General features: G+C 44.4%; 1 protein-coding gene across 1 annotated transcript in view; it reads left to right on the top strand.

Moving 5' to 3' along the window:
- Positions 1-1589: 1589 nt before the first annotated feature.
- The window catches only part of LOC123501147 (piezo-type mechanosensitive ion channel component-like), a 53147-nt gene continuing 49746 nt past the window's right edge, over positions 1590-4990 (top strand). The window contains 1 exon segment of the mRNA XM_045249733.1: positions 1590-3117. The gene's annotated coding sequence lies outside the window, so the exon portion shown is untranslated.

Raw genomic sequence — 4990 nt, 5'->3', positions numbered from 1 at the left:
CCTTGAAACTTCGTCATTTGTCGGCTGGTTTAAAGTTACTCCCTGTCACCATAATACCCAGCAGGTTCTAGGTGGAGGTGTAATTGCCTTACACCAAAGATGCGCTTGGGTGGTGATATGGGCCCTAATATGGGTACCACTAATGGTTGGAAGCTGAACAGCTCTTCCCATACTTTACAAGTATATCTACAGGCGCAATTGGCTATATCATAAAAATAAATACATTAATTAATTAATTAGAAAAATCAAGTAATGTGAACCCTGTTGGTTCCTCAATGTGGGAAACTCGCGCATTAACAAATTGATGAGATTTTGATCAGGACTGTCTTAACCAGCAGGCTACGACTTCTTTCTTGATGTAACAACCATAAAGCAAACATAGACAATGGGTCTGCCTGTCTCTTTCCTTCCATCTGAAGGAATCATCATGTGTGTGTGTGTGTGTATTCACAGTCACCTGCTGGTCACCTACCGCTAGATTTCCCCATTACAGAGCGAGCTCAGAGCTCATAGACCAATCTTCGGATAGGACTGAGACCACACCACACTCCACACACCGGGACAGCGAGGCCACAACCCCTCGAGTTACATCCCGTACCTATTTGCTGCTAGGTGAAAAAGGAGCTACACATTCAGAGGCTTGTCCATATGCCTCGCCGCGCCCAGGACTCGAACCCGGGCCTTTTCGGTTATGAGCTGAGAGTGCAAACCACCACACTACGCGGTGTGTGTGTGTGTGTGTGTGTGTGTGTGTGTGTGTGTCACCACCACCACCACTAGTATATTATTGTTGCTACCACTACTGCTACTACTACCACTATTACCACAACTACCATTGAATAAGGAAAGACGCATTTAGGCCTGTGTATCAAGAATATGGGCATTGACCTAATTACCACTAGCACGCACATGCCTAATAACGTCAAACTGACAACTGTGAGAACCAAAGGTGTCGTCCAAAAATGTGCCACCCGCGGCGGACTGCGGCAAGGGTCCTCCGTGGTCCCATGACGTGCCACGCCCACGCAAATCGTCTGCTGCGCTCCGCCCACTTTTTGGTTCCAGCTACGTCCTCCCCAATGACTAAGTGCGCAGTAAATGGCATCACGAAGGCACTGGGGATTTAAGGCTGGCGAAAGACGATAAAATGGAAATTGCTTGAGGTGAATGACCGCGGTCTTGTCGGAGAAAAACTGTTCATGTCAAGGAGTTGTTTTACGATGACGACTATTGATTTCCTTTCGAGCCAGGCGGTGATTCATGGAGGTATTTAGTTTGATCCCTTAATGACTTCAGTGAATTGCGTGAAGCCAAGGAAGGCAGCACAAAAACCTGTGTACAGGACAGAACTACCGAAAAGTAGCCAATGGTGACCGGAGCAAACAAGGCGAACCATACATGCCATATTTCACTACTACTTTACATAGAGATTCACTGGTGCTGCAACTGTTCATATGCATGTTATCAGTTCAGAGAAGTTTTCTAATAGTGTATATATACATCATAAAAAGAAAAGCTTACTTTATTACATTGATAGACCAGAAAATATCTGGAATTTGCATGAGAAAAATCGGAAGGAGTGATGAAAACTCTGGAGACTGTGAAGCTCTACGACGGGTTTCCTGTCTCCGAGAGGCGAGACTCAGACTGCGACTCAGCGGACTCACTCAGTGCTGGGAGAGACGCGGTGGAGGAAGGGTGTGGGCTTCGCTCATTCCTCGGCGGCTCCCTCGCTTTCCTAACACCCTGACCTCACGCTCTGTGACACCATCGGCTAGCGAACACCACCACCACGAGGCAGCGCGTGACACGGCGCCCTGAAGATGGCGAAGCGTGGCACCCGGAGAGGCGGCGCGGCGGTGACCACGTGACGACTTGTAAACAAAACTCGTGACCAAAGGAGAGCAGAAAAAAAAAAGATAAACATTGACCACAGTGCCATCGGACCAGTGCTTCGTTACCATCTTCTTGCTCCATACACTCTGTTCATCTCCTCGTTGTGTGTTAGTCCACTATTTCTATATTTACAGTGCCAGTGACACTACCACTGTCACACTGCACACTACGCCAAGGCAGCACTTACCACGGCAAAACACGGGAGAATAATAAGAGGTGGGAACTCTATAGCCATCCTAGGGAACTCTGGTAACTTTACATCCTGTCATTGGCGTGTGGATGATTTTGAGAAACTGTGAAGCGGAGAGAGAGTAAAAAACGATCTACATGAAGAGACTGTATGACTGGTTCCTTCCAGTTCACCAAGGTTGTGAGGTGTTGTGGCGTTGTGTCGTGGCAGGGGAGCGTGCACCAAACGGGTTACAAAAATAGTTGTGAGTCTTTTAACGACTGTCTGCATGGAGTTCAAACGATTCTAGTCACGGTATGTATATTTATCTCTGCGTTCCCGAGTGACAGTGAAGCATTTTTAAGATTTATGTTCCTCGTGAGTTGGCGCTCTTTTCTCACTCGAACGTCTCTTATATTAGTAGAATCAAATGAACGAGAACTTTTTAACTTTGGTCAGTATTTAAAACGACCAGAACGCAATACGAAATCAGCATCGCTCGCCTTCCTTCCTGCGATCTTGAAATATATTAGTTCTGTTTCTGCGGTAAGTGTGACTGTTGAACCTCGCCCATGAACAAGAAACAGAGGAAGAGAAGAAAAGGAAGAAAAAAATAAGGAAGATCATAATTACACCGAGCGAGAGGGGAGGAAGTGAAGAAAGGAGAGAAGGACGAAAGCTACAACACTGAAGACAACCGACTGAACTGAAGACAACCAAGTGTGTTTATTTGAATGTGTCAGCTGAACATTTAAAATCCTACTTGAATAAACCACCACCACCACCACCACCACCACCATCACCACCACCACTACTACGACGACGACGACGAGCACCTAAGCCTTCCTCACGTTTTCCCAACCACCTGCCAAGACCCCTTATACCACCACCTGTCACCACCACCACCACCTGTCATCACCACTACCACCTGTCATCACCACCACCACTACCACCTGTCACACCGGCCTCATTTACACCGCTCACCTGTGAATCACCACCACTACCACCACCACCACCACCACTGTTACTACTGTTACCTCAAGATAAAAGGGGTGAGTATTTACAGAGAGAGAGAGAGAGACTTATTTGGCAACTCTATGTACCATTGCTGTATATAGTGGCAAGCAAGTACGTGGACTCTCTCTCTCTCTCTCTCTCTCTGATGGAAAAAAGAGTCAAGGCCGATAATTAATTACATTATGGGCACCTTTGTTCAATTTGCAGATGAAAGTCACGCACACCTTTAATTACTGCAGGAAAATTATTATTATTATTATTATTATTATTATTATTATTATTATTATTATTATTATTATTATTATTATTATTATTATTATTGATGTTGTTGATGGTGAGGTTGTTGTTATTCCTTCTTTATTTTAATATGTCACTGTTTTTCTCTCTTTTCTTTCTAGTTTTGTGTTATTTTTCTTTTCTATTTTTTCATCATGTTTCTTTTTCTTATATTTTCCTTGTTTTTTTTTTCCTCCCGTTTCATATCGTTGCGTATTTCCCTGTCTCCCTTATCTTTTCCTGAGAGAGAGAGAGAGAGAGAGAGAGAGAGAGAGAGAGAGAGAGAGAGAGAGAGAGGTGTCGGGGGAGAGGTTAGGAAGGGGCGTAATGAACAGGTAGAGTTAGGGGAGCCCTCACGACCACACCCACCACCGCGCCCACGCCCACGCACGCCACGCCCACCTCGCCTCTAGCCTTGATGATGATGATTATGATGACCGCCCCTTGTTGGAAGATTTATAAGTGATGAAAAGGAGGCGGAAAATTGACTGACGTGTGTGCTACAAGTATTTTTCGTTTTTTTTTTTTTATTTTAGCTTTTTTCGTGTGTGTGTGTGTGTGTGTGTGTGTGTGTGTGTGTGTGTGTTATTTTGTCGGCCGTGGTGATGGTGTTGAAAGTTGTTATTGAAATAGATTGGTGCATAGGTAGTAGTAGTAGTAGTAGTGGTAGTAGTTTTGGCAGTCGTAGTTGTAGAAATAGTACTAGCAATGCTCATACATAACACCCCACCACCACCACCACCACCACCACCACCACTACTACCACCACCACTACTTCCTCATTCATACTAACTGTCCAAACATAACAAAACATCTGACAACACATCATATCATCATTTTCTCTTCTCTTTATGTCCTTCACGTCTTTTCTTCCTCCCTCTCTCCCTCCCTCCCTCCCTTCTTCCTCTGGTTCTTGGCACGTGACTCCTTCCCTTTGTTTGGACTCTAATTGCCTTGTTTGGGAGACACTGCCATGATGAACCCGGGATGTGACTGTTTTGTTCTTGTTATTGCTTTTGTTAATGATGATGGTGGTGGTGGTGGTGGTGGTGAGATGGTATTATTGTTTTTATAGCTATTATTATTATTATTATTATTATTATTATTATTATTATTATTATTATTATTATTACCATCATCATCATTGTCATCATTATTATTATCATTAATTTTATTTTGTTAATTTTTCATGTGTAGTAGTAGTAGTAGTAGTCGTAGTAATAGTACCAGTAGTAGTAATAGTAGTAGTTATAGTAGTAGTAGTAGTAGTAGTAGTAGTAATAGTATTCAGTTGTGTGTGTGTGTGTGTGTGTGTGTGTGTGTGTGTGTGTGTGTGTGTACCTAATTAGTTATACCATACAGGGTTTGCAATAAGCTGATGTTAGAGAGAGAGAGAGAGAGAGAGAGAGAGGGGGGTGGCGTACTTGAATAGCAAAGATGTGTGATATAGGCTAGACCCATTACTTTTATTGGTGGGTTGAGGAAGAGAAGGGAGTGGGGAGGAGGAGGAGGAGGAGGAGGAGGAGGAGGAGGAGGAGGAAGAGAAGGGAGTGGGAGGAGGAGGAAGAGGAGTCGGTGGAGGAGAAGGAGTCGGTGGAGGAGGTGGTGGTGGTGGTGGTAGTGGTGGTGGTG

Source organism: Portunus trituberculatus, chromosome 9 (genome assembly GCF_017591435.1).
Source record: "Portunus trituberculatus isolate SZX2019 chromosome 9, ASM1759143v1, whole genome shotgun sequence".
NCBI lineage: Eukaryota > Metazoa > Arthropoda > Malacostraca > Decapoda > Portunidae > Portunus > Portunus trituberculatus.
Note: the sequence above shows the minus strand (reverse complement) of the source record. Positions and strands in the feature narration are given on the sequence as shown.